At 41.5% G+C, this 19,580-nt stretch overlaps 1 pseudogene; it reads left to right on the top strand.

Moving 5' to 3' along the window:
* The first annotated feature begins 7,994 nt into the window (after positions 1 to 7,994).
* On the top strand, positions 7,995 to 11,237 carry LOC138835059 (heterogeneous nuclear ribonucleoprotein A3-like; annotated as a pseudogene).
* Positions 11,238 to 19,580: the final 8,343 nt, after the last annotated feature.

Raw genomic sequence — 19,580 nt, 5'->3', positions numbered from 1 at the left:
ACAAAGAGTACTTGTAATTGATTATAAAGAATTTAATGCTCCTGTATTTTGTTTTGCCACTAAATTAGAAAACTATACAATATGCAAACTAGTTGATTATACAGCTAGCATGGCTTTGCAAAAAAGAAATACGCACCTGTATCACAGCCATGGGGCTGGGATGAGATCTGGAGGATTGCCGTTAGTAAGTAGTCAGCCGGGAACCGTTTCCAAGCTCCGTCTCCAAAATAGACAACAAAAAAGCAGGCTGAGCTGGGCGCCCATGGCTCACACTTGTAACCCTAGCTGCAAAAGGGGCTGAGAGCTGAGGATTGTGCTGCCAAGCCAGCCTGTGCAGGGGAGACCCTAAGACTCAACTCCAGAAAATTACTCAGAAAAAGCTGGAGGTGGTGCTGAGTTTAAGTGACAGAGCGCTAGCTTTGAGCAGATTAAGCTCAGGACAGCTCTCAGTCCCTGAGTTCAAGCCCTAGGATCAACACACACACACACACATGCACACACGCATGCACGCACGTGTGCGCGCGCGCGCGCACGCACGCACACACACACACACACACACACACACACACACACACACACACACACACACACACACACACACACACACACACACACACACACACACACACACACTGGGCCTCAAGTGTTAGAATACAGGTCTAGCAGGTGCAAGACCTGAGTTCAGTCCCTGCCCCCCATTACTGTCTTCCCCAACCTCCTCCCTCCCACACACAAACACTGGGGCTCAAGTGTTAGAATACAGGTCTAGCAGGTGCAAGACCCTGAGTTCAGTTCCTGCCCCCCATTACTGTCTTCCTCAACCCTCCCCAAGAACTGTGGGTATGTCTTCCAGAGTGTAGACAAAAGGAATGGGAGGGATGGTAGGGGCAGTAAGAGAAACTCCAGGAAAAACCTGAAAGCTCTCTTTGCTCCTCTTGCAGCAGTAACTGGGGGAAGAGGGAAAATGGCAGCAAGACCTTTGCTTCATTGACCAGCCATTTTCTGTTGTTTGGGCTCTGTGTTTTTGGTGGTAGTGTAGATTTTAAGAAGTCTCAGTATTTAATCTCTCTCTTTCCTCTTCTCTCTCAGGAGTTAGAGGCAGCTCTTCACAGAGATGATGTGGAGTTTATTAGCGATCTGATTGCCTGCTTGCTTCAGGGCTGACATCAGCAAAGGGATATCAAGTGAGTAACTACTAACTGTGCTCTTAGCACATATTTATCGCACAGGGATAGCTAGCCAATCATAGCATCTACCCCTAGTCCATATAAGACAGTATACCCTAATGCATAATATGCAAATGAGCTCCCAGGCTCTGTGTCTGCGCTTTCTTTTTTTTTTTGGCGGGGGTGGGGGGGGTGGGGGGGGGAGGTCCGGTCATGGGGCCTGAACTCTGGGCCTGGGCGCTGTCCCTCAGCTCTTCAGCTCAAGGCTAGCGCTCTACCACTTGAGCCACAGCGCCATTTCCGGCTTTTTTCTTTTTGCTTATGTGGTGCTAAGGAATTGAACCCAGGGCCTCATGCATGCAAAGCAAGCGCTCTACCACTGAGCCACCTTCCCAGCCCCTGCTCATTCTTTACTGTGATGGTTGAGTTTGCTTTTCACAAATCTGTTACCATTTACTCGTAGCTACACCAGCTGCCACTCAAGTGTAGAATTTTTGTCTCTTGTTTGTGCCTATTTCTGATTTTTGTTTGAAATATTGGTGAAATACCGCCTAACAAAACGATAGAGTTTTCTATATTTCTTGCACTTGTGTCTTCTGTTGTCCACATAACCTGGTAGCAGTAGCATAATTTACTTGGTGCCTCTGGGCTCTCTGATGCCGTTATAACTGGCAAATAAATAGCTCTCTAGTGTCTGTGAAGGCACTAGCAAGTAAATTTGATCAATGTTGACAAAACTGTTTTGTGCTGAGATCTGTTTTCTTGGTGGTGGTTGTCTTTGGAGCCTGGGATGGGCTGTGTTGTACAGGCTAGTCTAGAACTCCTGGGTTCAAGGGGTTCTCCTTGAAGTTCTCACCCTTCTGGATAGCTGGACTACAAGTATGTGCCACTGCACCTCACCTTTCCCTTATTTTTGGAAAAGAGCCCTGACATTTGTTAGCCTTCCCTTTTGTAGAGCCCCTGCCTAGCATGCATGAGGCCCTGGGTCTGTTTATTTCCTCTTGCTGCACAAATAAACACTCCCCAAAGTAGAGATGCTGGATTCTGAGGAGGGTCTCATGGTTCTCTGGGCCCTTGTGGACTCTCCGAAGCTCCTTGGCTTTGCTGGGGTGCACGGCCGTGCCAGGCCCATGTCCCCCTGAGAACCAGGAGCAGACTCGCCCCGGCCGATAGACACGACAGGTGAAAAGGTCGAGCAATCAGCACAAGTTGCAAAAGCATTATCAGAGATGTATTTTTATAAGTACAAAAGAAGGAAAACTGAGGGTACATGTAAATGGACAAAATGTACAAAGCAGTTGACAGGCTGCCTCACACAACTCAGGAGCGCTGTTCTGTCTCCTGGGCAGGGAGAGTGTCGGTGTTCACATTGATGGGTGATTGGGGTTATCTGCACTGTGTGGGTCCAGCACTTGCACTTGTAGAGCAGGGGTCTGAGGTTACATGCTTTCAGAGTCGTAGGAGCCAACAGCTCTGGAGCACGCCCAAGTTCTGCTAGTAGTAGAATATTGCCTATCTTCTGTTCCCCAAGGTTGATGATAAGCACCTGGGTTCTTCTGTTCACTCTTGCTGGGGTTTCTTTTTCCATTTTCTTCTCTAGTATACACAGGGGTGTTTTTGTTGTTTTTGTTTTGTCAGTCCTGGGGCTTGAACTCAGGGCCTGGAAACTGTTGCTGAGCTTATTTTGCTCAAGACTAGCACTCTATCACTGAGCCATGATGCCACTTCTAGCTTTTACTGTGTGTGTGGTACTGAGGAATTGAACCCAGGGCTTTATTCATGCTAGGCAAGCACTGTACCACTGAACCACATTCCCAACCCCACTTTCTTTGTTTTGTTTTGCTTTGCTTTCAAAAACAAAATCTAATACTGAAAGTTTGTCCTTTAAACATTATCTCTTTGGAAATTACAGTGCTCCTGCTAAATGTGTTTATTTGAACTTGTGACATCATGCAGTAAAATCACATATCTTCAGCATACAGGCCACTTCTGTGTGTGCGCATGACTGGGTCTGTGTACTGGTTTGGGGGTTTGAACTAAGGCCTGGGTACTGTCCTTTGGCTTTTTTTGCTCAAAGCTGCCTATCATTTGAACCACAGCTCCACGTCTGGCTTTCTGGTGGTTAATTGGAGATAGGAGTCTCATAGACTTTTTCTGCCAGGGATGGCTTTGAACTAGGAGCCTCATGTCTCAGCCTCCTGAGTAGCTAGGATTACAGATGTGAGCCACTGGCACCTGGCAGGCCAATGGATTTGAACAAATGAATGTGCCATGTAGTCATCATTCTGCTCAGAAACATAGAACATTTCCATCTTCCCAGAAAGTTGTCTTTGTAGTTGCTCTCCCATGTAAACTGGTCTGGCTGTCAGCGGCCTCAGTTTTACTAAGATACCTTGTGGTAGTGTTGTAGAATTTATGCTAATGGGACAACACACTGTCAAGTCCAGCTTCTTTCATTCAGTGCAATGTCTGCAGAATTCTTTGGGATTGCTGTTTGTATTAATTTGTTCATTTTGGCCAAGTGAAGGATTAAATTGTATCTAGTGAAAAATAAATTGCAAGCTGTTTATCCTTTCCATGTGTTGCTTTCCATGTGTTTCCATGTGTGTTGCTTTTGAGGTTGTTACGATAAAGCTACTGTGAGTATTTGCATGCAAATGTTGCTGTAAATGTGTTTTCATTTATTTTGAGAATTTCTGAATCTTATGGTAATGGTATGTTTAACGGCAAGAAACTGCCAAACTCTTTTTCCAAAGTGGTTGTGACATTTTATATTTCTACTAGTGAAATAGGAGAAGTCTAGTTGCTTGCTCTATATCTTTACCAACATTTGCTCTTTTAATTTCACCTATTCTCTTGTCTTTAAGGTAGTAACTCACTGTCATTTTAATTTGTATTTTCCCGATGACCAGGAATGTTGGACATCGTTCTTGTTCATTTGTACATCTCTTCTTGGTGAAACATTTACTCACATCTTTTGATTACTTATGTTCCGTTAGGGGTATTTACTAGTTTGTAGATGGAACTGTTTAGATTTTTTATGCAGTCTGGATGTAAGTCCCTTGTTAGACATACAATGTCAAAGTGTAAATATTTGCTCCTAGTGTGTATTTTCCATTTATGTTTTTAAAGAACAAGAGTTTTTATTTAGCTGGGCACTGATGGCTCACACCTGTAATCCAAGCTACTCAGGAGGTTGAGATCTGAAGGTTGTGGTTCAAAGCCAGCTCTGGCAGGAAAGTCCTAAGACTCATCTCTCCAGTTAACTACCAGAAAACCAAAAGAGGCTTTGTGGCTCCAAGTGATAGAGAGCTAGCTTTGAGTGCTAGCCTTGAGTGAAAGACCCCAGGGACAGTGCCCAGTCTCTTGAGTTAAAGCCCCATGACCTCCCTCCCTCCAAAAAAAGTTTCATTTAGTTCAAGTCAATGTAATATATTTTTTCCTATATATTTCACATTTTTTTCTGTGTGCGAAATCAGTGATACTACAAAAGGATCATTTTCACATGCTTTCTTTTAGCGATTTTTCCAGATTTAGCTTCTTATAAGTTGTCTTCTCGCTGCATTTAGGGCTAGCATTTTCTGCCGAGATAAGAAGTCCCAGGATTTTTTTCCTTTGGCTGTCTTGATTTGGAGCCCTACTGTTCCAGATCTTAGCCTTCCTCAGAATTGGGATGACAGGCGTGGAATGCCCAATTCTGTGTTTGTTGGTTGGCTGGCCTCAAACCATGGTCTTCCCAGGTCATCTCAGCCGTGTGATGTAGCTTGGGGCAGCACCTGTGTGATGTCTTGTTGTTAGGTGTTTATAGAACTTCTCTAGGTATTCTTGTCAAATCACCCCATTTATTATTGCAAAATTCCAATTTCAGTATTTTTTGAGTTGGTCCTAAGATTAGCTCACAGCTGGTGCTGTATGCCTTGAGCCATACCTCCATCTAGGATTTTTTTTGCTGTTTTTGTTTTGTTTTGTTTTAGATAAGAATCTCAGGTTGTCTGTTGGGCTGGCTTTGAACCATGATCCTCAGATTTCATCCACAGGCTTAGCTACATTGTAAAGTCCTGTCCAAAACAAAACAAAAGATCTGTTAGCTATTTTGGCCTAGGTTCTGTGATCTTAAAGAAGAAACACTTTCAAGCTGGGTACCTGTAATTCAGGAGTCTGAGATCTGCAGATCAAGCCAGCCTAGGCAAGAACCTATGAAACTCTATATTTCCAATTAACAAGTAAAAGTACCAGAAGTGGAACTGTGGATCAAGTGGTAGAGCCCTAGCTTTGAGCAAAAAAGCTCAAGGACAGCACCCCCAGGTCCTGAGTTCAAGCCTCAGGATTCACATCTACCCACACAAATAAAGGATAGACACTGTCAGTCAGTGGCTGTGGCTCCAGTACTGGGGATGGTGCACTGCTGCGCTCTACCGCAGGCCTCAGATTATCTTATACAACCTCTTCACTTGCTGATTTACAAGAACTCCTGCTAAATATTGTCTCATCAATCATGTGCATGCATTAGTTAAGCCTCACCAATGCTTGAAGCGTGTGGAAGGAGGCGATTCTACTTTTCACTTAGTCTGCATTGTGTATGGTTCTTTGCCTTAGTAAGGAGACTGGATACCTTTTCATGTCCCTGACATGTGCTTCTAAGAGGTCAATAGCTGCCTGTTTTCTATGATATCCCAAACACATTGCAGCTGTTAAATCAGTTGCTTTGCCTAGTCATGAATTCTGCCAGTTCCAGCCAGCTGACCCTTAAAAGTGGCCAGTACCCCAGCCCTCTGCCTCTGTCTGTGGGCTGGCCAATAGAAGGGAAGTGTCGTCTGTCTGAAGCTGGCTGAAGAGCTCTTTGCTGACTTCTATCAAGTGGCTAACCTTGGGTGTTAGAAAGCAGTTGACTCATCCTTGTTTTCATTCTCTTTCTACTGCTCTGTCTTGGTTTCTTTGCTATAAGAAACAGGTAACTTCAAGTAGGTCTTCGTCTCTTTATTCATGCAATACTAACTTACAACCAGTGGTCTTTCCTAATATTTTGAATAGGAAAGTAAAGAGAAAATGGATCTTTAAGAGTATTTGGAGGCTGGGAATGTGGCTCAGTTGTAGAGTGCTTGCCTAGCATGCATTTGAATTCCTGAGTACCACATACACAGAAAAGACCAGAAATGGCACTGTGGCTCAAGTGGTAGAGCACTAGCCTTGAGCAGAAGAATTCAGGGACCATGCCCAGGCCCTGAGTTCAATCCCCAGGCCTGGCATGTACACATGTACGCATGCACGCATGCATGCATAAATAAATAAATAGGATGAGCAAAAGATTAGACAGTTGTCTCCACTTCGTAGTTTGCTGTTGACTTGCGTGTGCTGCTGCCTGTGTTTTAAGAGTTCTCTGTGGGGAGCTCTTAGGACACGTTTATCTTCTTTGGAACTTCATGTAGTTGGTCTAATACATAAAGCAGCCAAGACCGTCAGATCCTCCTTGTTGCCATTGATAAGTTTGTCAGCTCTCAAGCCACAGCTTTGTGTACATTCATGTATTTTTGTCTGGGCCTTATGGATAGGCCTCAGACATTCCACAGCTACCTGGAAGACATTATCAACTACTGCTGGGAGCTTGAGGAGGGGAAACCCAACCCCCTGAGAGAAGCCAGTTTCCAAGACCTGCCTCTTCGTACCCGTGTGGAGATTCTGCACCGCCTCTGTGATTACCGGCTAGATGCAGATGATGTCTTCGATCTACTCAAGGTGCTTCCCTGAAAGCCCTTTCTCTAGCACAGTAAAAACCCAGTAGTTGAGAATGGAGCTTTGAAATCAGAGCCTAGACACTGTCCCTAAGCTTTTTTGCTAAAGGCTAGTGCTCTACCACTTGAGCCACAGTGCTGCTTCTATCTTTTAGTGGTTAGTTAGACGTAAGAGCTCTTGGATCTTTTGGGGGGGGGGGGTGGTAGGAATTTGAACTAGGGCCTGGACATTGTCCCTGAGCCTTTTTTGTTTTGTTTTTGTTTTGCTCAAGGTTAATGCTTTACTACTTGAGCCACAGTTCCACTTCTGGCTTTTTGGTCATGAATTGGAGATAAAAAGGCTCATGGCCTTTCCTGCCTGGGCAGGCTTTGAGTCATGATCCTCAGACCTCAGCCTCCTGAGTAGCTGGGATGACAGACATGAGCCACGGATGCCCGGCTGGCAGGTGTCCGGATCATACAGGATTAGACCTGGTGATGACTTCTAGTCCTTTCTTGGTCATGTCATTTAGAAGTAGTCTTCATTCAGGACTCCAGCCTAGGTCAGGCCCTGGGGTAAATTGGGAGTCTCAGCTGGAGCAGAATGTTGCTGTGGGTTCTGACTGAGCTGCCATAGTGGATTACATGGGACAGAGCCTTAGAACATCTTATCCTACCCACTACCTTTTGTGTACATATAAAGTAAATCTAAGCCAGGTAGTCAGACCATTCATTGGAATTCTCCGTTTTTGGAGGGGTGGGAGCCGTGGTTGGGGTAGGGAACATTTCAAGTATTTCTATATCTTGTTCTTCGAAGAAGGTACCCCCATCCCATTCTGTGTTTTATCTGCCCAGATGGAAAAATGATATCCTGTACTTGGCATTTTGAAACAGGTGATAAGTTCGTGTATTGAAGTTTTCTTCCATTTATTTAGTTCATTGTTTTCCCCAACCCTCCTTCCTTTTCTGCCAAGGGTCTGGATGCAGACAGTCTCCGTGTAGAAGCTCTAGGGGAAGACAATTCAGGGGCACTCTACTGGTATTTCTACGGAACATGAATGTATAAAGAGGATCCAGTACAAGGGAGGTCTAATGGGGAACTCTCCTTGAGCAGGTAAAGTCTTCAGTGTCAAGGCTGTAATAGCTACATGTAAAAATGTCTTTAAAGTTACATGCCTCAGTGCTGGGTTGTGGCTTAAGCCATAGAGCACCACTTTGCAAACCTTACGCCCTAGGCTCAAACCCTGGTACCACACATACATAAAAGAAGAAAGCTCATACAAACAAAGAAAGCTAGAACTTTATTTTCTAATGAGGGGAATTAACTGTATCAGCATTCTTGAAGGGAGAGTAATTTCATATACAAATAAAAAGGAGCAGGGCACCAGTTGCTCACACCTGCTATATTTCCAGACATGTTTAAAATATGTCCCAATCAATCTCACCCCTTATATCAATTTCCTTTCCCCCTTCTCCCCTTCCTACCATCCCAAAACAATTTCAACATGCTTCCTTGTTCAATTTTCATAGCTGCAAGCCATCTCTTTCAATCAAATTTATACCCTTCCAAAATATGTTTCAAAATTATGCACCCTTGGCCTCTTCCTCTCGGTCCCATATTGAACTCGAGTTGGAAGAGGCCAGTCCGGTCTCAAAATGGAGGTAAAACCGCCGCCCGGGTCGCCCCCAGCCTGACTCTGGCTGTCGCTCCTGTCACTGGGGGGAGGAGGGCCATGATCCAAAGGAACCAGAGCAGCTGCGGAAGTTGTTTATTAGTGGTCTGAGCTTCAAAACTACAGATGATAGTTTAAGAGAACATTCTGAGAAATGGGGCACACTCACAGATTGTGTGGTAATGAGAGATCCTCAGACAAAACGTTCCAGGGGCTTCGGTTTTGTGACTTACTCTTGTGTTGAAGAGGTGGATGCAGCCATGTGTGCTAGACCCCACAAGGTTGATGGGCGTGTTGTGGAACCAAAGAGAGAGGTTTCTAGAGAGGATTCTGTGAAGCCAGGAGCCCATCTAACAGTGAAGAAAATTTTTGTTGGTGGTATTAAAGAAGATACAGAAGAATATAATTTGAGAGACTACTTTGAAAAATATGGCAAGATTGAAACCATAGAAGTTATGGAAGACCGGCAGAGTGGAAAAAAGAGAGGATTTGCCTTTGTAACTTTTGATGATCATGATACAGTTGATAAAATTGTTGTTCAGAAATACCACACTATTAATGGGCATAATTGTGAAGTGAAAAAGGCCCTTTCTAAACAAGAGATGCAGTCTTCTGGATCACAAAGAGGTCGTAGAGGTGGATCTGGCAACATTATGGGTCGTGGAGGAAACTTTGGAGGTGGTGGAGATAATTTTGGATGTGATGGAAACTTTGGTGGAAGAGGAGGCTATGATGGTGGAGGTGGTGGCAGCAGAGGTAGCTATGGAGGAGGTGATGGTGGATACAATGGATTTGGAGGTGATGGTGGCAACTATGGTGGCCGTCCTGGTTATAGTAGTAGAGGAGGCTATGGTGGTGGTGGACCAGGTTATGGAAACCAAGGTGGAGGATATGGGGGTGGTGGAGGAGGATATGATGGTTACAATGAAGGAGGAAATTTTGGTGGTGGTAACTATAATGATTTTGGAAATTACAGTGGACAACAGCAATCAAATTATGGACCCATGAAAGGGGACAGTTTTGGTGGAAGAAGCTCTGGCAGTCCATATGGTGGTGGTTATGGATCTGGTGGTGGAAGTGGTGGATATGGTAGTAGAAGGTTTTAAAACAACAGAAAAAAAGGCTACAGTTCTTAGCAGGAGAGAGAGAGCGAGGAGTTGTCAGGAAAGCTGCAGTTTACTTTGAGACAGTCGTCCCAAATGCCTTAGAGGAACTGTAAAAATCTGCCACAGAAGGAACGATGATCCATAGTCAGAAAAGTTACTGCAGCTTAAACAGGAAACCCTTCTTGTTCAGGACTGTCATAGCCACAGTTTGCAAAAAGTGCAGCTATTGATTAATGCAACGTCGTGTCAATTAGATGTATATTCCTGAGGTCTTTTATCTGTTGTAGCTTTGTCTTTGTCTTTTCATTACATCAGCTATATTGCCCTGTGAATTGTGGTAGTGGTACCAGGAATAAAAAATTAAGGAATTTTTAATTTTTCAATATTTGTGTAGTTCAGTTTTTCTACATTTTAGTACAGAAACTTTAACAAAATGCAGTTTTGAAGGTGTTTCCTTGTGAGTTAACAAGTAAAGATCATTGTTAATTACTATTTTGTATGAATTTTGCTAAAGTTAACTGTAAAGAAACACCTACTGACTTGCAGTTTAAGGGGAATCTGTTCTCATTTCCAAACCATGATAAGAATGGGCGCTGACATGTGGAGAGAATAGATACTTGCATGTATGCATTGTGTGTTTTAGATACATAGGATTGGGTATTTAAATTAGCATATTTGTGAATTTAATAGCATTAAGATTACCTTCAAATGAAAAAAAAACCCTCAAAATCCCTATTTGTGCATTTTCCTTCAATGTAATCATGGTTTTAGTGTGTTTTAAGATTTGCAGAATCATAGCTGTGTTTAGAACATCTCCATTCTACATTTACCTTGATCACATTGAGAATGACTGCTACCATAGTTTTGGAGTGTAAAGCATGTCTGCTGCCCTCTATTTAAATTTGTAAAGGGTAGGGGATGTTTTCCCCATCCCTTTAGAAACCATTCTTAATTTTTGATTCAGGACCAATAAGTGTGCAATGTCTGAGCATATTAATGGATACCTGATTTTATTCTGTTTTTCCTTTGAGACCCCTGAGGCCTATAAATTTTATTACTTTTCTTTCCTTGGTTTAATTTCTCCATGCAAGTTTTCAGAGGAAGAGAATAAAAAGACACTTTATTGTCATATCCTTAAAAAAAAATTATGCACCCTCTACTATACCTTTGTCTCTGAGTCTCTTTTGTAATTTGGTTCAGCAGTATAGTAATGTGTATGCTATTTATTTATGAAAAGCAGTTTGTGATTTATTTATTTATTTATTTATTTATTTATTTATTTATTTATTTATTTATTTATTTATTTATTTATTTATGAAAAGCAGTTTGAGATCTCTGATCAGAATTAAAAAGAAAAGAGGGATAGTGCTTGCCTAGCCGGGCACTGGTAGCTACTCAGGAGGCTGAGATCTGAGGATCACCAATCAAAGCAAGCCCGGACAAGAAAGGCCATGAAACTCTTATCTCCAATAAAACCACCAGAAAACCAGAAGTGGTACAATGGCTCAAATGATACAGTGCTAGCCTTGAGCTGAAGAGTTCAGGGACAGCACCCAGACCTAGAGTTCAAGCCCCACAACTGACAAATAGATAGATAGATAGATAGATACATACATACATAGATAGATACATAGATAGATACATAGATAGATACATAGATAGATGGTGCTTGCCAAGCAACTGAGTTTTATTCCCAGCACAACAAAAAAACAAAGCAAACAAAAAGCAAAGCACTTATGTGTGCATATTTTTAAAAGATAAGAACCTATAGCCTTTTTGGTCTAACAGTATGAAAATATAGAATTTTAGAAATTTAGGATATTTTGTTCTTGCCAATATATATAGTTTTCATATAACTAAAAAGGTGATATTTTGTTTTCTGAACAAATGTCCTCCAATTGCATTCACTTTCCTGTAAATGACATGATTTCCTGTAAAGTATACATACATACAGTGCCAATACCATGTTTTTGTTACCATGATTCTTTTTTTTTTTTTTTTTTTTTTTTTTTTTGGGTCAGTCATGGGGGGGCCTGGGCGCTGTCCCTGCGCTCTTCAGCTCAAGGCAAGCGCTCTACTGCTTAAGCCACAGTGCCACTTCCGTTTTCGAGTGGTTTTATTGGAGATACGAGTCTCATGGACTTTCCTGCCCAGGCTGGCTTTGAACCATGATACTCAGATCTCAGCCTTCTGAGTAGCTAGGATTACAGGCATGAGCCACCAGCGCCCAGCTTACCCTGGTTCTTCAAGATAATTTGACGTTTGGTATTATGTTTGATGTCTATGTTTGAATACTGTTTGTAGTATCTTTTTTCTGTTGAGATCTAGTTTAATTCCATTTTGGTCTGATAGAATATTTCAATTTTCTTATATTTTCTCAGACTTCCTATATATTCTAGAAAGTCTTATGAGCTGCCAAGAAGAATGTGTATTGTGTTGTAACATCTATAGATGTCTGATGATTTCATTTTGTCTACACTGCCATTTAATGCTGCCATTCTAGGATTTCTTTACTGATGTTTTTGTATGGATAACCTATCTGTGAAAGTGAAATACTGAAGTCTCTCATTATTATTTACCAAAGTTTATAAGTTCAGAAATATTTAATAAATCTGAGTGTGAGCTATTTTGTGCATATATATTAACAATCATAATTTTTCTTCATGGATCATTACCTTCATTAATATGAAGCGACTTTGTTTCTTCAGACTAATTTTTAGCTTGCAATCTATAGTATCAGATATAAATATGGCTAATGCTGAACACTTTTGAAGTCCATTTGCTTGGAAGGTCTTTTTTCCCATTCTTTTACCCCAAGTCATGTGTTTCTTATAGGCAACAAAGAGTTAGGTCTTGTTTTAGGTATTGTTTTTTGATCTAAGTATCCATTATGTTTTTTGAGGGTTTTGTTTGTTCGATTTTTCAGTCATGGGGGTTGAACTCGCATCTTTCGATTTTTTAGTCATGGGGGTTGAACTCGCATCCTGGGCATTTTCTCTGAGCTCTTTTTGCTCAAGGCTAGTGCTCTACTACTTTGAGCTACCACTCCACTTCCAGGTTTCTAATGGTTAATTGGTGGCAAGAGTCTAATAGACTTTCTTGCCCAGGCTTGCTTTGAACCACGATCCTCAAATCTCAGCCTCCTGAGTAACTAGGATTACAGATGTGAGACACCAGAACCTGACTAGTGTATGTCTTTTGACTAAAGAACTAAGATCTTTAACATTCAATGTCAGTATTGAGAGAAGTATGCCATGTTTCCTGGCATTTTGTTTTTTTGTGATGTTTGCTTCTTCTGCGGGTAATTTTTCCCTAACTACCTTTTGTGGTGCTAGTTTGAAAGCCATAAATTCCAGTAGTTTTTGTTTTTTGTGGAATGTTGTTATTTCTCAACCAATTTTTATGGATAGCTTCACTATGTAAAATAGTCTGGGTTGACAGTTGTCTTTTGGGTCTGGAATAATGTCTTTCCAAGTCCTCCTTGCATTTAGTTATCTGTGTTGAGAAATCTGCTGTTTTTACAAGGAGCTTGTGATAGTAAGTTACTTGCTTCCTCTCTTTTGACATTTTCGATATTCTGTATATTTAGATAGCTTACTATACTGTATCTAGGAGCATTTCTTTTCTAATCTTGCCTGTTTGGAGTATGGTAGGCCTCCAGCACAAGGATGATACTCTATTTCTCAAACATTTTCTGCTATTATTTTGTTGAATAGGTTTTCAAAGCCTTTAGTTTTTATTTCTTCTTCCTCATCTATCCCTACATCTGTAGGTTTAATCTTTTGACTGTGTCTGAGAAGACTTGTATGTCTCTTGGTCCTTCTAAGTACTTTTGCAATGCTTTGACTGATCTAATTTATCTGCTCCAGTCTTTTCCAATATGCCTTAGAATCCAGGGTATCTTTGTACTCTTGGAAGACCTTCTTTAACAATGGTAGTAGTAGGAAGCAAAAGTAATTTTGAAATACATTTTTTTGTTTTTGTTTTTTTTTTGGTCAGGTCGTGGGGCCTGAACTCTGGGCCTGGACGCTGTCTCTCAGATCTTCAGCTCAAGGCTAGTGCTCTACCACTTGAGCCACAGTACCACTTCTAGCTTTTTTCTTTTTTGCTTATGTGGTGCTGAGGAATCAAACCCACGGCCTCATGCATGCAAGGCAAGCGCTTCACCACTGAGCCACCTTCCCAGCCCTTGAAATACATTTTGAAGGAGGATGAATAATTAATTAGCACACACAAGGCCCTGGATTGGATCCTCAACATCATAAAATTTTTTTTAAAGAATCTAAAGTAAGTAAGTATTCACAGAATTGCCAGATTTTATGCACACTCAGCAAAGTCCATCAATGAACCAAACCCTCCCTTTGATCCTACACAAATTTACACATCAAGCAATGCTCTAGAATAATGTTACAGCCCTAAACATTAAAACAAATAACAATATTCTTTTTTTGGGGGGGTGGGGGTGGTCCGGTCATGGGCCTGAATTCTGGGCCTGAGCGCTGTCAGCTCTTCAGCTCAAGGCAGGCACTCTACCACTTGAGCCATAGCGCCACTTCTGGCCCTTTTTTTCTGGTTATGTGGTGTGCTAAGGAATTGAACTCAAGGCCTCATGAGTACAAGGCAAACGCTGTACCACTGAGCCACCTTCCCAGCCCCAAAATAACAATATTCTTACCATGAAGTTTTTCTTGGATCCTGTGGGCTTCAGCTAATTGCTCTTCAGCAGCTCATCTTCCAAGGCCAGTTTCCTTTCTAGCAACAGCCAGATCATATTCCAGACTTTGTCGTAATGCTTCGCCTTTTTCAACCTCAGACCGCAGCTTGGCAATCTGGCTCTCATAGCTTGACAAGTAAAAACAAATTTGTAAGCTTAACAGATAACATTAAAACATGTTTCTAAGATAGTGATATCATGTACTTAACCATTTAAACTTCTTAGAAAAACTTGATTCCATACATTTGTAAGAATTCACAAATTTGTATTTTCTGAAACACTAGAAATATTATTGTATCAAATGATATTCAGTAGTTCCTTGCTTTAGAGGGAGAAAAAAACAACAACTCGTAAAGCCAGGCACCTATAGTTCATGCCTGTAATCCTAGTAACCCAGAGCTACTTTATGCAGAAGACAAAGGCTCAAAGCCAGCCCAGCAAAGTCCATGAGACTTCCCTTTCCAAAATAAGTAGCAAAATAAGTAGCAAAAAGCTTGGCTAGAGGTAAGGCTCAAGTAGCAGAATACAAGTAAACTAGCAAGCTTAGCCAAAAACATTTAAACTCTCATATGAATTGTTATACAAATAAAGAAAAATCATGCCTTTTAATGATAAGTAAGTACTTAAAGAACATGAAACATAAGTAATTAAAACTTATTTTCTCAGCCAGGCGCCGGTGGCTCACACCTGTAATCCTAGCTACTCAGGAGGCTGAGATCTGAGGATCACGGTTCAAAGCCAGCCCAGGCAGGAAAGTCCATGAGACTCTTATCTCCAATAAATCACTAGAAAGCTGGAAGTGGCGCTGTGGCTCAAGCAGTAGAGTACTCACCTTGAACTGAAGAGCGCAAGGACAGCGCCCAAGCCCAAGGTTCAAGCTCCACGACCAACAAAAAAACCCACAAAACTTATTTTCTCTACTTCTATTCTATAAACATAATCACAAAGAAAACTGCATCAAAGTACAATTTTGTTTGTGTGGGTGGGGGGTGGTCATAGGGCTTGAACTCTGGGTCTGGGTGCTGTCCCTCAGCACTTCAGCTGAAGGCTAGTGCTCTACCATTTGAGCCATAGCGCCACTTCTGGTTTTCTGGTGGTTCATTGGAGATAAGAGTCTCACAGACTTTCCTGCCTGGGCTGGATTTGAACCACATCCCTTAGATCTCAGCCTCCTGAGTAGCTAGGATTACAGACAACACCTGGCTAAAAGTACAATTTATTAAACATTGTCTATATTATTTTTTGTTGATTATGACATCAGTGGCAAAACATATAGTAATAAAAGTGGCAACTCTTGGGTCTGGGAAGGTGGCTCAGTGGTAGAGGGCTTGCCTTGCATGCATGAGGCCCTGGTTTCAATTCCTCAGCACCACATAAGCAAAAAGAAAAAAGCTGGAAGTGGCACTATGGCTCAAGTAGTAGAGCGCTAGCCTTGAGCTGAAGAGCTGAGGGACAACGCCCAGGCCCAGAGTTCAGGCCCCACGACTGACCCCCTCCCCTAAAAAAAGTGGCAACTCTGCAAAAATCATAACAAACTACTAATATATGATCCTCCATTAACAATTATGAAATAGGTCAGAGAGAACTAGATGATTTAAAAGGTCCTTTTTCTAATTCTAAAATCATATGATTTAATCAATGATTCATATTAAATACTTATGTGGTAAGCACTGTGAAAGATACAAACCAAATGTTACTGAACTACTGAGTCAAGGAATTAAATTCTACAGAAGGTATATAGGTTCAGTTTTATAAGAGTACCTCACAAAATCCAGTTAAACTGCTTACTATATCAGACTGTGGTCTATATATCTATCAAATAAAGAAAAGACAAAAGGCTGTGTGAAAGTAGTTCATGCCTATAATCCTAGCTACTCAGGAAGCTGAGATCTATAGATCATGGTTTGAAGCCAGTCTAGGCAAGAAAGCCCAAGAGTTTCTTATTTTCAATTAACTACCAAAAAAGCCAGTAGTGGGGTTGTGGCTCAAGTTGTAGACTACTAACCTTGAGTAAAATGTCTCAGGGACAGTGCCTAACCCTAAGTTCAAGCCCTAGGGTCAAAATCAAACAAGGAAAGAAAAGACAAAGGGACTTCTGAAAGACACATCAGAAATTACTACTAGCTGCTATTAATATGTATGTGGCAGAAACTACATTCTTTCTTCACAAATAAAGAACCAGTGAGTGGGGCTGGGAAGGTGGCTCAGTAGTAGAGTGCTTGCTTTGCATGCATGAGGCCCTGGGTTTGATTTCTCAGCACCACATAAGCAGAAAAAGTTGGAAGTGGGGCTGTGGCTCAAGTGGTAGAGCACTAGACTTGAGCAGAAGAGCTGAGGGACAGTGCCAGTTCAGGCCCCACAGCCAACAAAAACAAACAAATAAATAATGAGGTTTGGAGGTATGGATCAGTGACAGAGCATAGTATACACAAGATCCTGAGTTCAATATTCACCACAAGGGCAAAAAAGTGGGGAAGGAGAAAGAAAAAACCATATGACATAGTAATTTACAAATGTCCATTAGCATGTAAGAAGAGAAACAGCCAGGCCCCAGTGGCTCACACCTGTAATCCTAGCTAAGGATCATGGTTCAAAGCCAGCAGGGGCAGAAACGTCCCTGAGACACTTATCTCCAATTAACCACTCAAAAAAACAGAAGTGTTGCTGTGACTCAGAGGTAGAGTGCTAGCCTTGAGAAAAAAAATGCTCAGGGACAGCACCCAGGCCCTGAGTTCATGCCCCGCAATAGACAAAAATTTAAAAAGAAAAAAAATCACCTTATTTATAAATTTAAGGTAACTCTAATATTTTGTTCCAGCTTCATTCCATTACTCCCTGCCCATTCCCTCACCTTTCATAATACTAAAGTAGTTAGCACTGGATCCTCTTTTGTGTTAGTTTTTTTCCTTGTTTGGTTCAAATCCATCCAGATCGTTTTCATTTTCTATACACAGGCATTCTCCCTTTTTTTTCAGGTTGTAAATAATTCTAAATAGTTGTTCCTTCTCTATTCCTTGATCTCTCCAAATAATTCTGGCTTTATAGGTTACTTTAATGTCTACTGTGTTTCTTTGGATCTTTATATCAATACGCTCTACTGATGTCTCCAATGAAGTTAATTGATTCAGCTTCCATTTTTGTGATCAAACTTCAATAATAATACTCACATCTTGGAATCAGAAATGGTCTCAAGATGGGTTTCTGACATTGGGGGGCTAATTTAGGTAAGTCTAACTATAGTGAAGATCCTGCAGCAAGTAATCCACTAGTAATCCACAATACACAGCAGGACCACAGATAATTAAATTATCATGCAAAGCTGTTTAAGATGAAGTGCCATTTGAAACCAAACAGTTAGAAAATGAAGTAGAAAAGCAACTCACCATTATTGCATTATCTTTGCCAAAAGACTAAATATTACTAAACAATTTGCAAAAACAATCTCAGGGATTCAGGAACACAGCTCAAGACAGACAAAAAGTCAGGTACTAGTAACTTAAATCTATAGTCCTAGCTACTCAGGAGGCTGAAACTTGAAGGAAAAGTCTTCAATTAACCGGCAAAAAGCCAGAATTAAAGGTGAGGCTTAAGTAGCAGAGTGTCCAGCTATGAGCAAGCAAGCCAAAGAAGAGTGAGAAGCTCTAATTTCAAGCCTCAGTACTAGAAGATACTCAGAAAACTCAGAGAATTTCCATGGTGGCTTTTAAAGAATCTCTTATATCCTGTAGCCCTAGAACATACAAGTTCAAGAACCAGACTCTAATTATGCTGAACACTGAATTATCTTTAATGGTGAGTCTAACCAAGTTTCTCCTAAAAAGTTTCAATTTGGAGATAATTAGGAAATAAAGGACCTTGGTTGAGAGCTTTCAGAATTACATAAACCTAAAAATTGTGAACCCCAAGTATCTCCAAAATAATTTTTACCCATCCCTCCTCTTTGAAGTAACTAGCCTTCTACTGCTCAAAGATTTATTCATGACTACAAGAAGGAGCTGACTTATGAGTATTTCCAAAATCCACCTGCACTGCTGCCATTAAAAACTTACTCAAGGGCTAGGAAGTTGGCTCAGTGGTAGAGCACTTGCCTTGCATGCCTGAGGCCCTCGGTTCGATTCCTCAGCACCACATAAGCAAAAAAAGAAAAAGAAAAAACCTGGAAGTGGCGCTGTGACTCAAGTGGTAGAGCGCTAGCCTTGAGCTGAAGAGCTGAGGGACAGTGCCCAAGCCCAGAGTTCAGGCCCCATGACCTGACCCCCCAAAAAAACTTACTCAAATCTCAGTTTCTATAGGAGAAATGCACAGCTGACACTAGAGATAACAACATATATAACAAAAGAATTACATGCTTTTTTTTTTTTTTTTTTTTTTTTTTTGGTCATGGGGCTTGAAATTCAGGCTTCATCACTATCCCTCAGCTCTTCAGCTCAAGGATAACGCTCTACCACTTGAGCCACAGCGCCACTTCTGATTTTCTAGTGGTTTATTGCAGATAAGAGTCTCACAAACTTTCCTGCTCCAGCTGGCTTTGAACCTCAACCTTCAGATCTAGCCTGCTGAGTAGCTAGATTACAGGAGTGAAACATCAGTGCCAGGCATGAGTACATTTCTTATCAAACATTGTTACCTCCTCCTTTGTTTTTTCCCTGCCATCCCTTCCCTCCCATCTCCACAACTACATCCCTCCCTGCCCCATTTAAAAAAATTTTTTTTTAACCTACTGGTCAAAGCCCTCATTGTTTTTTTGTGTTTTTGGGGGTATAACTGGTCCTGGGGCTTAAATTTAGGGCCTGGGCATCTCCCTTTACTATTTTTGTTCAACGCTAGTGCTGTACCAATTTAGCCACAGCTCCACTTCCTACATGTCACTGGTTAATTGGAGATAGAGTCTCACAGGATTTCCTGCTCTGGGTACCTTCCAATGGAGATTTCCAACACTCAGTCTGCTGAGAAGCTAGCATTATAGGCACCCAGGTTCTGATTGCTTTTTGATATTCACGGTGGAAAACTTACACTGACTTTATCACGCCTCTGACTGAACTGGATCTTTGATTACTATTCTTACAAAAACTTATTATTATTATTATAAAGGTGAGGTACAGAGGAATTACAGTTACAATAAGTTAGGAAAAGAGTACTTTTTTGTTGTTGTTCATTGTGGGGCTTGAACTCTGTCCCTCAGCTCTTCAGCTCAAGGCTAGCACTCTACCACT

Source organism: Dipodomys merriami, unplaced genomic scaffold (genome assembly GCF_024711535.1).
Source record: "Dipodomys merriami isolate MVZ:Mamm:240054 unplaced genomic scaffold, mDipMer1.0.p SCAF_2248, whole genome shotgun sequence".
Classification (NCBI taxonomy): Eukaryota; Metazoa; Chordata; class Mammalia; order Rodentia; family Heteromyidae; genus Dipodomys; species Dipodomys merriami.
This window is presented reverse-complemented; position numbering and strand designations above follow the sequence as displayed.